The sequence below is a fragment of the Apium graveolens genome, chromosome 8, assembly GCF_009905375.1.
Source record: "Apium graveolens cultivar Ventura chromosome 8, ASM990537v1, whole genome shotgun sequence".
Lineage (NCBI taxonomy): Eukaryota > Viridiplantae > Streptophyta > Magnoliopsida > Apiales > Apiaceae > Apium > Apium graveolens.
The window spans coordinates 12,576,767-12,596,174 of NC_133654.1; the positions used below are offsets into that span (position 1 = coordinate 12,576,767).

The window sequence follows — 19,408 nt, forward strand, 5'->3', positions numbered from 1 at the left end:
TAATTTTTTAAAATGATATTTCGACGATCCAACCGTACGGATGTTAAGATATATCGATTTTAGTCATAAGAACAAATTATTAAAAAAATTGAAATTCATTTTGCATGTCAGGATTAGAAAAATCTGGTAAAAGTACCCCTCCCGACAACGAGACTCGTTCCCGATTTACAGGATTAATATTTTAAAATGATTTTTCGACGATCCAACTGTACGGATGTTAAGATATATCGATTTTAGTCATAAGAACAAATTATTAAAAAATTTGAAATTCATTTTGCATGTCAGGATTAGAAAAATTTGATAAAAGTACCCCTCCCGACAACGAGACTCGTTCCGGATTTACAGGATTAATTTTTTTAAATGATTTTTCGAAGATCCAACTGTACGGATGTTAAGATATATCGATTTTAGTCATAAGAAAAAATTATTAAAAAATTTGAAATTCATTTTGCATGTTAGGATTAGAAAAATCTAGTAAAAGTAGCACTCCCGACAACGAGACTCGTTCCCGATTTACAGGATTAATTTTTTAAAATGATTTTTCGACGATCCAACCGTACGGATGTTAAGATATATCGATTTTAGTCATAAGAAAAAATTATTAAAAAATTTGAAATTCATTTTGCATGTCAGGATTTGAAAAATCTGGTAAAAGTACCCCTCCCGACAACGAGACTCGTTCCCGATTTACAGGACTAATTTTTTAAAATGATTTTTCGAAGATCCAACCGTACGGATGTTAAGATATATCGATTTTAGTCATAAGAACAAATTATTAAAAAATTTGAAATTCATTTTGCATGTTAGGATTAGAAAAATCTGGTCAAAGTACCCCTCCCGACAACGAGACTCGTTCCCGATTTACAGGATTAATATTTTAAAATGATTTTTCGACGATCCAACCGTACGGATGTTAAGATATATCGATTTTAGTCATAAGAACAAATTTTTAAAAAATTTGAAATTCATTTTGCATGTCAGGATTAGAAAAATTTGATAAAAGTACCCCTCCCGACAACGATACTCGTTCCGGATTTACAGGATTAATTTTTTTAAATGATTTTTCGAAGATCCAACTGTACGGATGTTAAGATATATCGATTTTAGTCATAAGAAAAAATTATTAAAAAATTTGAAATTCATTTTGCATGTCAGGATTAGAAAAATCTAGTAAAAGTACCACTCCCGACAACGAGACTCGTTCCCGATTTACAGGATTAATTTTTTAAAATGATTTTTCGACGATCCAACCATACGGATGTTAAGATATATCGATTTTAGTCATAAAAAAAATTATTAAAAAATTTGAAATTCATTTTGTATGTCAGGATTTGAAAAATCTGGTAAAAGTACCCATCCCGACAACGAGACTCGTTCCCGATTTACAGGACTAATTTTTTAAAATGATTTTTTGAAGATCCAACCGTACGGATGTTAAGATATATCGATTTTAGTCATAAGAACAAATTATTAAAAAATTTGAAATTCATTTCGCATGTTAGGATTAGAAAAATCTGGTCAAAGTACCCCTCCCGACAACGAGACTCGTTCCCGATTTATAGGATTAATTTTTTAAAATGATTTTTCGACGATCCAACCGTACGGATGTTAAGATATATTGATTTTAGTCATAAGAACAAATTATTAAAAAATTTGAAATTCATTTTGCATGTCAGGATTAGAAAAATCTGGTAAAAGTACCTCTCCCGACAACGAGACTCGTTCCCGATTTACAGGATTAATATTTTAAAATGATTTTTCGACGATCCAACCGTACGGATGTTAAGATATATCGATTTTAGTCATAAGAACAAATTATTAAAAAATTTGAAATTCATTTTGCATGTCAGGATTAGAAAAATTTGGTAAAAGTACCCCTCCCGACAACGAGACTCGTTCCGGATTTACAGGATTAATTTTTTTAAATGATTTTTCGAAGATCCAACCGTACGGATGTTAAGATATATCGATTTTAGTCATAAGAACAAATTATTAAAAAATTTGAAATTCATTTTGCATGTCAGGATTAGAAAAATCTGGTAAAAGTACAACTCCCGACAACGTGACTCGTTCCTGATTTACAGGATTAATTTTTTAAAATGATTTTTCGAAGATCCAACCGTACGGATGTTAAGATATATCGATTTTAGTCATAAGAAAAAATTATTAAAAAATTTGAAATTCATTTTGCATGTCAGGATTAGAAAAATCTGGTAAAAGTACCCCTCCCGACAACGAGACTCGTTCCCGATTTACAGGATTAATTTTTTAAAATGATTTTTCGAAGATCCAACCGTACGGATGTTAAGATATATCGATTTTAGTCATAAGAAAAAATTATTAAAAAATTTGAAATTCATTTTGCATGTCAGGATTAGAAAAATCTGGTAAAAGTACCCCTCCCGACAACGAGACTCGTTCCCGATTTACTGGATTAATTTTTTAAAATGATTTTTCGACGATCCAACTGTACGGATGTTAAGATATATCGATTTTAGTCATAAGAACAAATTATTAAAAAATTTGAAATTCATTTTGCATGTCAGGATTAGAAAATTTTGGTAAAAGTACCCCTCCCGACAACGAGACTCGTTCCGGATTTACAAGATTAATTTTTTTAAATGGTTTTTCGAAGATCCAACCGTACGGATGTTAAGATATATCGATTTTAGTCATAAGAACAAATTATTAAAAAATTTGAAATTCATTTTGCATGTCAGGATTAGAAAAATCTGGTAAAAGTACCACTCCCGACAACGAGACTCGTTCCTGATTTACAGGATTAATTTTTTAAAATGATTTTTCGAAGATCCAACCGTACGGATGTTAAGATATATCGATTTTAGTCATAAGAACAAATTATTAAAAAATTTGAAATTCATTTTGCATGTCAGGATTAGAAAAATCTGGTAAAAGTACCAATCCCGACAACGAGACTCGTTCTTGATTTACAGGATTAATTTTTTAAAATGATTTTTCGAAGATCCAACCGTACGGATGTTAAGATATATCGATTTTAGTCATAAGAAAAAATTATTAAAAAATTTTAAATTCATTTTGCATGTCAGGATTAGAAAAATCTGGTAAAAGTACCCCTGCCGACAACGAGACTCGTTCCCGATTTACAGGATTAATTTTTTAAAATGATTTTTCGAAGATCCAACCGTACAGATGTTAAGATATATCGATTTTAGTCATAAGAAAAAATTATTAAAAAATTTGAAATTCATTTTGCATGTCAGGATTAGAAAAATCTGGTAAAAATACCCCTCCCGACAACGAGACTCGTTCCCGATTTACAGGATTAATTTTTTAAAATGATTTTTTCAAGATCCAACCGTACGGATGTTAAGATATATCGATTTTAGTCATAAGAACAAATTATTAAAAAATTTGAAATTCATTTTGCAAGTCAGGATTAGAAAAATATGGTCAAAGTACCCCTCCCGACAACGAGACTCGTTCCCGATTTATAGGATTAATTTTTTAAAATTATTTTTCGACGATCCAACCGTACGGATGTTAAGATATATCGATTTTAGTCATAAGAACAAATTATTAAAAAATTTGAAATTCATTTTACATGTCAGGATTAGAAAAATTTGGTAAAAGTACCCCTCCCGACAACGAGACTCGTTCCCGATTTACTGGATTAATTTTTTAAAATGATTTTTCGACGATCCAACGGTACGGATGTTAAGATATATCGATTTTAGTCATAAGAACAAATTATTAAAAAATTTGAAATTCATTTTGCATGTCAGGATTAGAAAATTTTGGTAAAAGTACCCCTCCCGACAACGAGACTCGTTCCGGATTTACAAGATTAATTTTTTTAAATGGTTTTTCGAAGATCCAACCGTACGGATGTTAAGATATATCGATTTTAGTCATAAGAACAAATTATTAAAAAATTTGAAATTCATTTTGCATGTCAGGATTAGAAAAATCTGGTAAAAGTACCACTCCCGACAACGAGACTCGTTCCTGATTTACAGGATTAATTTTTTAAAATGATTTTTCGAAGATCCAACCGTACGGATGTTAAGATATATCGATTTTAGTCATAAGAACAAATTATTAAAAAATTTGAAATTCATTTTGCATGTCAGGATTAGAAAAATCTGGTAAAAGTACCAATCCCGACAACGAGACTCGTTCTTGATTTACAGGATTAATTTTTTAAAATGATTTTTCGAAGATCCAACCGTACGGATGTTAAGATATATCGATTTTAGTCATAAGAAAAAATTATTAAAAAATTTTAAATTCATTTTGCATGTCAGGATTAGAAAAATCTGGTAAAAGTACCCCTGCCGACAACGAGACTCGTTCCCGATTTACAGGATTAATTTTTTAAAATGATTTTTCGAAGATCCAACCGTACAGATGTTAAGATATATCGATTTTAGTCATAAGAAAAAATTATTAAAAAATTTGAAATTCATTTTGCATGTCAGGATTAGAAAAATCTGGTAAAAATACCCCTCCCGACAACGAGACTCGTTCCCGATTTACAGGATTAATTTTTTAAAATGATTTTTCCAAGATCCAACCGTACGGATGTTAAGATATATCGATTTTAGTCATAAGAACAAATTATTAAAAAATTTGAAATTCATTTTGCAAGTCAGGATTAGAAAAATATGGTCAAAGTACCCCTCCCGACAACGAGACTCGTTCCGGATTTATAGGATTAATTTTTTAAAATTATTTTTCGACGATCCAACCGTACGGATGTTAAGATATATCGATTTTAGTCATAAGAACAAATTATTAAAAAATTTGAAATTCATTTTGCATGTCAGGATTAGAAAAATCTGGTAAAAGTACCCCTCCCGACAACGAGACTCGTTCCCGATTTACAGGATTAATATTTTAAAATAATTTTTCGACTATCCAACTGTACGGATGTTAAGATATATCGATTATAGTCATAAGAACAAATTATTAAAAAATTTGAAATTCATTTTGCATGTCAGGATTAGAAAAATTTGGTAAAAGTACCCCTCCCGACAACGAGACTCGTTCCGGATTTACAGGATTAATTTTTTTAAATGATTTTTCGAAGATCCAACCGTACGGATGTTAAGATATATCGATTTTAGTCATAAGAACAAATTATTAAAAAATTTGAAATTCATTTTGCATGTCAGGATTAGAAAAATCTAGTAAAAGTACCACTCCCGACAACGAGACTCGTTCCTGATTTACAGGATTAATTTTTTAAAATGATTTTTCAAAGATCCAACCGTACGGATGTTAAGATATATCGATTTTAGTCATAAGAAAAAATTATTAAAAAATTTGAAATTCATTTTGCATGTCAGGATTAGAAAAATCTGGTAAAAGTACCCCTCCCGACAACGAGACTCGTTCCCGATTTACAGGATTAATTTTTTAAAATGATTTTTCGAAGATCCAACCGTACGGATGTTAAGATATATCGATTTTAGTCATAAGAAAAAAATATTAAAAAATTTGAAATTCATTTTGCATGTCAGGATTAGAAAAATCTGGTAAAAGTACCCCTCCCGACAACGAGACTCGTTCCCGATTTACAGGATTAATTTTTTAAAATGATTTTTTGACGATCCAACCGTACGGATGTTAAGATATATCGATTTTAGTCATAAGAACAAATTATTAAAAAATTTGAAATTCATTTTGCATGTTAGGATTAGAAAAATTTGGTAAAAGTACCCCTCCCGACAACGAGACTCGTTCCGGATTTACAGGATTAATTTTTTTTAATGATTTTTCGAAGATCCAACCGTACGGATGTTAAGATATATCGATTTTAGTCATAAGAACAAATTATTAAAAAATTTGAAATTCATTTTGCATGTCAGGATTAGAAAAATCTGGCAAAAGTACCACTCCCGACAACGAGACTCGTTCCTGATTTATAGGATTAATTTTTTAAAATGATTTTTCGAAGATCGAACCGTATGGATGTTAAGATATATCGATTTTAGTCATAAGAAAAAATTATTAAAAAATTTGAAATTCATTTTGCATGTTAGGATTAGAAAAATCTGGTAAAAGTACCCCTCCCGACAACGAGACTCGTTCCCGATTTACAGGATTAATTTTTTTAACTGATTTTTCGAAGATCCAACCGTACGGATGTTAAGATATATCGATTTTAGTCATAAGAAAAAATTATTAAAAAATATGAAATTCATTTTGCATGTGAGGATTAGAAAAATCTGGTAAAAGTACCCCTCCCGACAACGAGACTCGTTCCCGATTTACAGGATTAATTTTTTAAAATGATTTTTTGACGATCCAACCGTACGGATGTTAAGATATATCGATTTTAGTCATAAGAACAAATTATTAAAAAATTTGAAATTCATTTTGCATGTCAGGATTAAAAAAATCTGGTAAAAGTACCCCTCCCGACAACGAGACTCGTTCCCGATTTACAGGATTAATTTTTTAAAATGATTTTTCGAAGATCCAACCATACGGATGTTAAGATATATCGATTTTAGTCATAAGAAAAAATTATTAAAAAATTTGAAATTCATTTTGCATGTCAGGATTAGAAAAATCTGGTAAAAGTACTCCTCCCGACAACGAGACTCGTTCCCGATTTACAAGATTAATTTTTAAAATAATTTTTTTGACGATCCAACCGTACGGATGTTAGGATATATCAGTTTTAGTCATATTAAAAAATTATTAAAAAATTTAAAATTCATTTTGCATGTCAGCATTAGAAAAATCCGGTAAAAGTACCCCTCTCGACAACGAATATAAAAATATATTAGCTTTTGTCATATTAAAATATTAAAAACATTCAAATTTATTTTATATTATTTTATAAAAATGATTTCTTAAATCTATTTATAAAAAATTTCTTTTCTTTTCATTACCCGCTCCCCCCTCCCCCTCCCCATTTCATCTCCTTCTCTGTAAACATAAAACACCAAAGTACACAAATCTAAATCTCTCTCTCTCTCTCCCTCCTAACCCTCTCAATCCACCTCTATTTCAAACAATAATTACACTCTGAATGACGAATTAACTTCATAGCCGTCCGCTGTTTGTGATTCCATTTCCGATCCGAAGGATCTCAGCTGCTTGAATTGAGTTGGTATTCCAAAGAAGATTGTGGTCCTATTGAGTTTTGATTTAGGTTGTGGTCTCTCCCCTTCCCTCTCTCCCTCTCTTTCTCCCCCTCTACTCTCCTTGTTATGAAAAATCTATACATACATAAATATTTGCTTTGATTTGAGCCTCCTTTGATTGATTTGTATGTTTCTTTAATGGAGTATGGTTCCGTTTAGGGTTTCAATTCGACTTCAATTTGGGGTTTTAGTTTGTGTTCAAAACTAAGGCTTTAGGGCTTATTTGTGGATTCAATGGAAGTTGCTTGTCTTTAATTTTGAGGTATCACTCTCTCTCTCTGTCTAACTCTCTCTCTCATTTTAGTTCTTATTTTGTGCTGATTTTAGTTCTTATTTTGTGCGTACAAGTAAGTAAAGGGGATGTGGAGGGGAAAATTGAAACTCAAGAAGAAAATTGAGTGTTTTGATGATTTGTGTAGGTTTGTTTCTGTGTGATTTAAGATATAAATGATTTTTTCTTCTCCGAGTAGCAGTTTTGTGGGTGTGTCTGTTATGACTTGCTTGAATGCTATATGATAGTTTCCGTAACATCTCTGTATAAGGTATTATCCATCTGGATAAAATCATGTATGAGATGCTGAGATCATACTGCCATACTAAAAGGTGAATTTTTCGGAGTGATTAAATCATGTATGACCTTTGTGACAAGTGATTTTGTTTCTAAACTTATGAATTTTGTGTATTATGCCAAACGATTCTACTGAAATGGTAAGCCTTGCTTGCAGTAGCCTCTCGGGCATGGCCTCTTCAACAGGTATGTTAAAATGATAAACTGTTATAAGTCCTCTCTGTTTTTTTTTTGTTTTTTTTTGAAAGTAAGTCTAATCTCCTTACCAATTCACTCTATTTATGTTCTCGATATTGTTCAGTATTGTATGATTATTGGTGCGCTTAATGTAATTTGTATATTGTGTGTACTTTCAGTTATCTAGAGTATCTGCAATCTCTTGAACAGAAAATTGATCTTGATTGGAATTAAATCTCATCATCATTGGAGGAGATCAGTAAATGCCTATTTTCATCATCATTGGAGGAGATCAGTAAATGGTCTTCCCTTGCAAAATCAGAAAGCTGGAATGCTTGACTTCCTCTAACTAGTGAAGCTATTGTGATTCCTACTCAGGTACGATAGAGAGAACTTTACATGAAAACCATTTTTTTGTCAATCTTTTTGTTCTAAAATTATACTCTCTATACAGGTAAATTGTGTTGGAAAAGCAGCAAACTTCTATGAAATATGATATGAATTTAAGGGGAGTGGATATGTCATTTCTAAACATAATTGTAATACATGCTTACGGGACCGTGTACGTGTCAGTGGTGGGGCTTATGGCGGTTTCTGTAACTTTGACACTCATTCAGGTACCTATTATTGTCATGTGTAGATGTAAACATTTACCACGGCATTCCCTTAAGTGAAGAGCTTCAATGGTAACTCAAAATGAACATTTATGCAATGCATGTACACAATAAGGTCAGAGTCTAAGAATCTCAACTGGTTAATGACAGTTATATAGCTGATGAGATCTACAAAAGACCAGTGATTATCTACAATTACCCGAAAGAACTTAAGCCATTTTATGTGCGACTGAATGATGATGGGAAAACAGTTGCAGCTTTCGATTTGATTGTACCAAAGGTAAGCTTGAAGTAGATAGTACTCTGACAAGATTTAGTGCATACAACTTCGTTGTATCTTACAATTAAAAAATCAATTATTTGCAGGCTGGAACTCTGATCAGAGGCACTTAAAATGAGGAGCGTTTAGATATGCTAGAATCAAGGTAAAGACAATATGTATCGTTAGTCATTTACCTTTCCACAACTCATCGTTCTATGTAACTTTGATGGTGGTTCCAAGTTTGAATATTGATTAGCCTGATGATTTTACATAATTTTTAAGGTAAGTAGCTAGCAATTGAATGCTATTACTGATTTAGCGTTATATTTCAGGATTAACGAGTTAAACTTGCCAAAGCATCAGTATGAGTGGTACTTGGATCTTCACAGGCATGGTACTGTCAAGAACTCCGGCTTCAGTTTTGTCTTTGACCTCCTAGTTTTATATGCCACGGGTCTCAATGATGTTAGAGATGTTGTGCCTTTCTCGCGGAGCTTTGGCAAAGCCTACAACTGATTAACATACTGTAAATTTCTGCTTCATATGTATGCCTGTAAATACTCAATAAGGTATACTATTGAAGTGAAATAATATATTGAAATTTGTCCAGAGATGCAAATACATTACAGCTCATGGCTTTAGTATTAGTTATCAAGGCTTATAGTTATAATTCTTCACTTAAGGGCTTATAGTTGTAATTCTTCTAGAGAACCTTTGTATTATAAATTTAATTTTAATTTTGAAATAACAATTGAATTAATATAATATCATTTTATTTTAAAATTGATTTATTTTAAATAATGAGATTAATTTTGTAAACAGTTGTGTGAAATCCACTTAAAAATGATGAAAATTGTTGTATGGTCTCATTGCACATTTTTTTTTTAAAAAACTGTTGTCTTTTAATATTCTTTGCAATGGTTTAAATCTTTTAGATCATTGTCTTTTAAACAAAAACCATTCATGACAACGGTTTTAACTAGTTAAAAGAAGTTTATAAACTGTTGTTTATGAAAACATCTAATAAGTTAACAACAATGGTTTTACTACAAAACCATTGTTGTTAAGGTAGGTAAACAATAGTTGAATAAATAAACAGTTGTTTAAAGAATTTCCTAACAATGGTTAATATAGAGTAACCGTTGTGAATTCTTGATTGTAACCAGTATTAAAAAAAGTTGTTGAATCTCACTTATTACAAGTGTATAAACAACGGTTGTCCAACCTTCGATCACACGAGTGTTGGATAGACAACGGAAACTCTACCTGTCACACAACGGCAAAAAAACACTTGTATGATTGCAAATATGTTGTAGTGATAGTGTCCTCCAATATATTAGTAATTTTGATTCTAGTCCTTACTAATTTTGGACAATAATAACCATTTAAGATGTGATTAAAGCAGGCTTTCGAGATGTGTGGAAGGCTTGCATTCTAGAAGTATTGATGACAGTGGTGTATTGGAGATGTGTCTAAAGTCTAAACGACCATTAGAGATGATCATTCACTAATACTATTCCACGTAAATTCTTTATGTAAATGAACACTTTTGCAAATAAAAACAACAATATCATGCATATATTATTTGGAAGTAGGAAAAAATAAATATAATTTGAATGAACAAATTCCAAAACATATTTCATTCATGTCCAACACTTATCTAATTTTTAGCTGAACCAACACATGTGATAAAATTGGTATCGAAAATGCTAAGGGTCACAAATTGATTACCAAAATATACAAGCCATACAAGAGATAGGTAAGAGGGAGATTGGCTATGTTTATTTCAAATTCACATTTTATTTAGAAGTTCCAAATTCAGAATACAAAAAGTGGATTACCTATTACAAATTACTTAACAGAGGTTTGAAGAACAGAAGCTCCCTTGATATAGAGGAAAATCAAGAGGAACCTTATTAATTGTAAGAGGCTAAGAGCCATAAGTTAATTGACAGTTCATCGGTAAATGCAGTAGTTGGGACTATACATGCAGCTTTTTCAGCAAATTTGACAAGATCTTCTGGTGGAGGAAGACTGTTGCCAAGCCTGTGAGACATCAAAATTGGTATGTTTTAGGGTGACAAATAGATGGACAATAGATAAGGCTATAATACAAAAAATACTAACCAAGATCATATGTTTTTAGCAGCAATTTTAGCTCAGGCTGATATTGTTCTCATATTAGAAAATGGTGGAAATGTCATGTTATTATTATTTTAATAATTATTATTATTTTATGAACTACATATAAATATATCAATTTTATTAGATATTTATTTTATTGGGTTAAATTATGTGATCAACTAAAGAATCTAATTAGATTTTAATATTTGGTAAGAAACTCAATTAAAAGAAGGCAAGACTATAGAGGAGACAGTAGAGATAGTGCATGTTTGGCTCGGATAGATTTACAACCTAGCTTATTTAGGTTAAAAGTTTATTTCACTTATCTAGTGTTGGCTTCTTCTATGGGAGAGGTTTTTTTTTACGAACAATAAAATTTTATTGAACATAAAACATAAGAACACAGTCGGGACAACCTCCAAGCTAACAACTACAACCTGATTGTGAAACAAAAATCGAGCTAAACAAATAGCCGTTTTGTTTTCAAATTGCTTAACAGATAGAATATAAATATTCTTTATAATAAAAATGATTACAAAAGTTTCTCTAGCAATCGAGTCAACACCACTATCACTGAAAATAGTGGAATCACAATTGACCTGGGCACATAAGAAACCGGTGATAGACCAGTGTTCATATCCATCAGTTACACCAACTGAGGTTGGAGGTACAAATGCACCATATATTGAACAATCCTTTCTTGTGCAAGGTGAGCTCTCGCGATAAGTGCCACAATTCCAGATTTGAAGCCGGTTGCTCACATCTCCCAATACACAGTAGAAGTCATTCTTAATGCAACATGACAACGAATCAACAACCCAAAAAGATGGGTATGATAACAAGATCACACCCAAAAGGATTTAGATCTCGATTTTATTGAAAACTATTATAATAGAAATTAAAGATTTAGAAATGGAGGAAACCAGATGAGAGGATGGATGGGACAGCTGTGAATTTGATGGAAGGAGAGGATGGTGAAGGATGGATGATAGTTATGAATGACGGCTGACTCTCATTAGGGTTTTTATCTATGGGAGAGGTTTCTTCGTACTAATATTAATTTTGTGTTCCCCAATCTAAGAAAAAGAAAATTATTTTTTTTTCTTTCTCTCCCTATCATCTCAAAAGTGGGAATAATGTTTTTAAAACGAAAATCTATAATTATAAGTAATGGATTATTGAAACTCTTTTCATGTTTTACGGATTATTCACTTTCTTTTCTATTTATTATTCTGATATACTTAAAGAGAAAATGTGTCTCTAAATTTATAAGACATCAAAATATAATTTTTGAGGGTGCCAAACAAATCGACAACAAATTGATAATATATATAGGCTTATTATATAAAAGATAATAGCCAAGATATATGCTTTGGCATCTACTTTAGCTGCAATGTTGATAAATATTATTTTAGCACACGTTAAGAATTGTACCCACATTTGTTAGGTAGATATTGGTAGATATTGGTCTGCTATAAACAAATGGTAAAGATGTCATTCCTATATCATAGTGTTCTGTGTTACTTGATATAACAAATTGGCTTCAGGTGTTAAAAAAGAGGTTGATGGTAAATTCATTATTCATATTAATTTAAAAAAGAATAGCCAACTTTTACCTAATTTTTTTATTTTTTATTTTATCTCTAAATTATGTTAAAAAGGATTTCGTGACTTCAATTTTTATCTAGTAAGATAAAATACAGCTAAGGAGTTTTAATTTGTGGAACAAAATAAATGTTAATCATTTTACACAACACAAATAACTACTAAAAATGCTTAAATAACAAATAATATGAATAACTAATAATATGAATAACCGATTAGCATAAATAAAAAAACTTATCATAATTAAGCAGTAATGGTGAAGAGGCTTAAGACTAGCTGAGACTCATCAAACAATTGTTCTAAAACTGACTGATCAGTTTAATTACTTCAACTTCTGACGAATAATTAATGGATGAATTGTCAGAGAATTTATACAGTATATTTAACCCTTAATTTATGATGTTCTTGGGCCTTATTTATTTCAAAAAAAAACTATAATTAGTGATTTTTTTCCCTTTATAATTACAATTTTATGAATAAATATTTTTCTCGTCCATGACTTTTATAATTTATATATCTCTTACCATTTATTATAACATTGACATTCCCATAAATTAGTCGTGAATTTGATCGTGTTATATTGGTACAGTTGTATTTAACCTTATTTTCTTATAATTAATCTTATTTATTAAATATATTCGGAAAAATCAACCATAATAATAATTTAATATGATTTGTTAATAATTAATATTACAAATATAACACTTGTTTATGATCATGAAAATAATAAACACTCTCGTCATGAGAGAAATGAAATTTAAAATATAAAACTTATTGAATAAAAATGAAACTACAAAAAGAAAAAAAAAGGAAAATCAATTCTTTCATCCTTTAATTTTATGTTGTTTTTGGTTATGGTCCCTGAACTACAAAATAATATTTTACGATCCTTATACTTTTAAATATTTCTGATATTTGTCCATCCATTAATTTTTGACTAACAAACGTTAGACGTTGCTGACGTGTCAAATTAAAAAAGAAAATATAAATTAGGTGAATTCTCAGTTATTAATATGTGTGATATTAGTCTCATATGATTTGCACATGATTGTTTTCTTATCGTTACTTGCATAATACATAGAGACTTATATATATATTGCACATGAATTGAAGATTACGGTTCATACATATTATTACATAACAATTGAGAAAACTAATTTGAGATAAAATCGGGTGTTGGTAGCACAAGCAACTTGAGGGCATCTTCAACATCAGAAATCTGCAAATGTGGTTATGAATGTCCGATGTGGACATCTCAAAAATGATATAGTAAAGGAAGAAGGTTTTTTGGGTGTCCATTTTATAAGGTGAAAGAGAAATATTGTGGCTACTTAATGGCACGATGATGATCAATTGTCGAATAATGAAGAACTAACATGTAAGATAGCTGTGTTGGAGGCAAGAATTGGTGAGCTCCAAGCATTGAAGAAGATGGAGTTTGCAGAAATGGAACTGAAGCTGAAGTTAAAAGATGCAGAAATTAGCCACTTGAAGTGGTTCAGATTTGGATTTTCAGTTGTTTTTCTTGCATTTGTAATGAAGTTGTGTTTATAAAAGAACCTATGAAGGTGAGTTGGTTTTTAATGAGTTAACTTGTAACAAATTATCAAATGAATTGAAAACTCGGTGTATGTTTAACACTACCATTTGACACTTACAGTGAAACTGAAATATCAAGATCTTTACTCCAAAACCATCGTAAATAAATATCCAAAAGTACTCATAACTTAGCAGTCAACTATTGTCATAAATTATCATCCAACCATTGTCATAAATTAGCATCCAAAAGAAGTAATAACCATTTAGCATACAAGAATTTAAACTCTAAAATCGAGGACTTAATCACTTCTGATTTTCTGATTTCTTCAAGGTTGGCTTGAGTTGTGCTTCATCACTTCTGATTTTGATGATCCTGAGTCCCCTCCAACAGGCTGTGAAGATATTTTTATTATTTCCTTAGTTGTTGAGAAGTAAAAGAAACCATCTTGGTGAGACATAAAAACACCAACACCTTGTGGGGGCAATGGAGGAGGTGGTGGTAATACTTGAACATTCGTCGCCTTTGGAGGCCTTCATCTCTTTTTCTTTGATTGCTGGGATTCATTTGTGCCTTCCGCTTTTGGCTTCCTTTTTTGACTTGTCACCTTCTTCTTTTTCTGCAAATTCAATAAGCAACAAAAATTATTAGTGAATGAAAGAAAAAAAAGACAGGTACAAACAAGATAAATTACCTCTGCAGCTTGTGCCCTTGCTGCCTCAGCTTTAGCCTTCTTTGCCTCGGCTGCTTCCCTCTGTCTTTCTTTTAATTCTTCCTCAGATGTTTTGCAACTGGCTTTGTTGTGACCAAACATAAGGCACCTACTACAAGTCATTCTGACCCCTTTCTTTCCTAACTTTATTCCTGCACCTGGTTCACCATGTTCCCTCTACACTTAGCCTGGACCCTTTGTAAATCATTCTTAGAAAACCAAATATCTCTCTTTTGTTCTACAGCATAGTCAATCACAGCATGCTTCAAGACTGATACACTAGTAAACAATAATCCAGGCTCAAATTCAATATACTTCATTGAGGTTCTAGGATTAAATGCAACATATGATGGTCCTTTTTCTCTCCGCACAGACTTAGATGATTCTTCATCATAATCACTAGAGTCTGATGACTCTTTAGAAGGCATTCTAAAGCTATCACTGTCATGGTCATTCTCCCATTCAGTGTCTTTACTCAAGTCTATTTTTTTCCTTTTTTTTGAATCTTTCTTATCTTTTTTATTGAGCAAAGTACTTAATGGAACATGCAAATCATCATCCAAACTCTCATTTTCATCTTTATTTGGATTTTTTTAGCCTTAGTTACTTGTTTTTTCTTTTCTATAATTTCAAGAAACTCCTCGTCTTTATCATTTTCATTTCCACTATACTCTTCATCACTCTCATCCTCCTCGCTCTCATACCATTCACTCTCACTGTTATCACTATGACTACCATCAATTTCCTTCTCATTACCATCAATTTCAGGATCATTAGTACCAATCTCACAAGCATGATGCAACATATATAATAGCAATATCAAATTTCAAAGCATATGCATTCATCTCTCCTACAACATCATCATTCCATAATATAGTACAACTATCAAGTGAAGAACCTTCCTTGTGCCATTAAATTTTATAATCCCTTATAGCCAAGATCAGTACTTACAAATTTATGACATACAGCAAGAGTGATTCCATCTAAATCTTGATCGTAAATGTATTCAATTTTACCTCCTTTGTAATATCTTACTCCATCCTTTGTAGTAAACTTCCCGCCTTGATGAATCTGTATGTTCATATGGTATAACCCTATCTGTAAGATAATAAAATAATTAGAGTTTATCACTAATATGTGATGAATGATTCTGTGAAGCCCTGAATATATATGTATATGCCTTGATGGTCAAATAAGCTTTCGATCCAACCAATTTGCTGATGAATTACCTACCCCCAATTCTTCCTTAACCCTAATTAAACCCCCAAAGTATCTTTTCACGTTTTTTGGCTATTTATATTTTAAACCGCGTAAATATGACCGAAGCCAAATTCAACCGATTTTAGTTGAAATTAAGGGTGCGGCTAAATATAACCGAAAACGGTCGTATAAAACACCGGTGGTATTTAGCGTGGTCGTATTTAGCCATAAATTCGACCGCTGGTAGTTAAATTTAGCCGTGCTCGTAAATTCGACCGAATGTTGGTTGAATTTACCCTTGCCAAAAAAATAGAGGTAATTTTCCCGCCTGTTAAATTGTTGGGCATTCCTAAATACAACTGATTTCGGTTGAATTTAGTATTTCCCGCACTTTCCAATTTTCGGCACCAAAATAGGCTGAATTTTCCCGGGTTTTTGTAAAACACATGCTCCTAAATTCAACCGAAAGCAGTTGGTTTTAAGGCCACGTCATTGACGTACGTCAGCAGTTATAAATACGACCGCCTGGTGTAGAAAATTAAATACGACCGTCTGTGGTAGAAACTTAAATACGACCGTTTGTGGTGGAAAACTAAATATGACCGCCTGGTGTAGAAAAATAAATACGACCGTATTCGGTTGTATTTAGCCGCTTCCTGTTTTCTCCTAAATTCGGTTGAATTTAGTAGCTCCTTTTGGCAACCCTACTGTCTTCCTTTCTAACAGCCGCAACTATCCCCTCTCCCCCATCTTCTCCCCTTTTCCACCCATTATGCACTCATGTGATCATCCTTAATCATCAAGTAAGTATAATTATCTATTTTCATTTATTTTTATGTTTGTATCCTTCCTTTGATATAATTGCATCACTTTTATACATATAATTTGGATTTGTTGATAAATATTAATTATTGTTTACTAATTTTTTCAATAGGATGATAAATAGTGTAAAATGTTCATATTGTTAGTGGTTAATAATTACATGTATGTGCGTATTTGTAGATGGCATCCGATCGTAGTTGGATTGGTCGTAACCGGTTTAATGAGGCAAATTATTTAACGGAAGAATATAAAGCCGGTGTGGATAAATTCATTGAATTTGCTATAGAACATAGCGAAAAAGAAGATAACGGTCTTATAAAATGTCCGTGTCGAGATTGTGGAAATAAGTACTTTAAGAAGCCTAGTACCGTGAAAAATGATTTATATCGACATGGTATCATGCAATGGTATACTACATGGGATTGTCATGGAGAGAAAAATATATCACAAGTTGAGGTTGGAACGAGTTCTGGATATAGAGACGTTGATATGTATGATGCACATGATGAGGATGATTTTGATGATTGCGAGGGTTTTGAGGAAGAACCAAATGAAACGGCAAAAAAATTTTACACGATGGTGGATACTGCTTCTGAACCAATTTATTCAAATAATTCCAATTTTACAACATTGGAGTTCTCAATGAAGTTGCTTGAGTGGAAAAATAAGCATAATTGCAGTAATAATGGCTTTGATGACTTGCTCCATCTCATTGGATTGGTATTACCCGATGATCATAAATTGCCCGAAAAGTACTACAACAGGCGAAAGATGATTAAAGCATTGCATATGGAGTATGAAAATTTTGATGCTTGCGAGAATGATTGCATGTTATTTTACAAGGAATATAGTGGTAAGACAAAGTCTGATATATGTAATGGAGAAAGATACCAGAAGCAGAAAGATCCTAAAAAATAGAAGATTCCACAAAAAATCTTGCGTTACTTTCCTATTACCATGAGATTGCAGCGTCTATTCATGGCCAAGACTACTGTAAAAGCTATGAGATGGCACCATGATAGAATTGTAGTTGAAGGTGAACTAAGTCACCCAGCGGATGGAGATGAATGGAAACAATTTGATCGAAGATTTCAAAGATTTTCAAAAGAGATTCGAAATGTAAGACTCGGGCTCTCTACAGATGGATTTGACCCCTTTCGAGACAAGCACGCGAAGGAGTATACAGTATGGCCTGTGGTGGTTGTTGTTTACAACCTGCCTCCCTCTATGTGTACAAAGGCTCCATATATTTTCATGCCTCTTCTTATCCCCGGACCGACAGATCCGACAAAAGACTTACATGTTTATCTTAGACCTTTGATTGATGAATTGAAAGTGTTGTGGCATACCGGGGTTGAAACATATGACATGTTCTCATGCACAAATTTTATCATGAAGGCAGCACTGTTATGGACGATTAGTGACTTTCCTGGACTTGCCATGCTTAGCGGGTGGTCCACCAAAGGTAAATTATCATGTCCAGTTTGCATGGGAGAAGTAAAAGGTAAACAACTCAAACACTGTGGCAAAATAAGTTTTTATGGCACTGCTCGATATTTTTTGGAGTCAGACAATCCCCTACGAAGGAGTACTAAATTTGGAAGTGTAGAGACACGATTAGTTTGTTCTAGACATTCAGGGGGCAAGGCCAAGGTGATGTGTGAGCAGATACAGTTCCCCCCTCCGGGAAAGTCACATAAGAAAAAACCAAGAGATTATGGGGTGACACATAATTGGACCCATTTTTCTCCATTTTTTGAGCTTCCATATTGGGAGACACTTAGCCTTCGTCACAATATTGACATTATGCACACAGAAAAGAATGTATTTGACAATATTTTTTACACAATTCTTGGTGATGGAAAGAAGACCAAAGATAACACAAAATCAAGAAAAGATTGTCAAGAATTACGTGTACACCGTGAGTTGTGGATTCGAGGTGATGGCACTGAACCCCATGCACCATACACACTTTCAAAGGAACAAGTTCATAAGTTGTTCAAGTGGATTGAGTCATTGAAACTTCCAGATGGCTATGTCTCAAATATATCCAGGTGTGTGAATTGGGCAAAAAATTGCATTCGTGGTATGAAATCACATGACGGTCATGTCTTCATGCAAAAATTGTTACCTATTGTTTATCGTGACCTTCTTCCGAAGCATGTAGCTGATCCTATAATTGAATTGTGCAACTTCTTTCAAGATTTATGCTCTTCAAATCTCAAGTACTCAGATTTGGAAAAAATGGAGAAAGATATAGTGAGGATAATGTCCAAACTTGAAACAATTTTCACTCCTGGTTTTTTTGATCCTATGGAGCATTTGCCATTACATTTAGCAACCGAGTATAAGTTGGGTGGGCCAGCTAATGGGCGTTGGATGTATTTCATTGAAAGATATTTGCTCAACTTAAAATTGAAAGTGGGAAACAAAGCTCGAGCGGAGGGTTCGATGGCACAACGCTATATTGAGGAGGAATGTGTATACTTTTGCACGTTGTATTTTGATTCCAAAAATGGAATGATGCGTAATAAATTAAGAAGAAATGAGGCCCCTCGAATGTTTCATGATGACAATTTGTTAGAAGTGTACAAATATCCAACACATCCTAGTCTACGGACTAAAGATAAAATGTTGAGTGGTGATGA

At 32.4% G+C, this 19,408-nt stretch overlaps 1 protein-coding gene and 1 long non-coding RNA gene across 3 annotated transcripts in view; both read left to right on the top strand.

Annotated features, from left to right (window-relative positions):
* The window catches only part of LOC141676993 (uncharacterized), a 62,106-nt gene that overhangs the window by 35,587 nt on the left and 7,111 nt on the right, over positions 1-19,408 (top strand). The gene's annotated exons all lie outside the window — the stretch shown is intronic.
* On the top strand, positions 8,371-9,437 carry LOC141677069 (uncharacterized). Its single transcript, XR_012557317.1, has 4 exons — positions 8,371-8,501; positions 8,649-8,778; positions 8,865-8,923; positions 9,093-9,437. It is a non-coding gene; the product is annotated as an uncharacterized LOC141677069 (long non-coding RNA).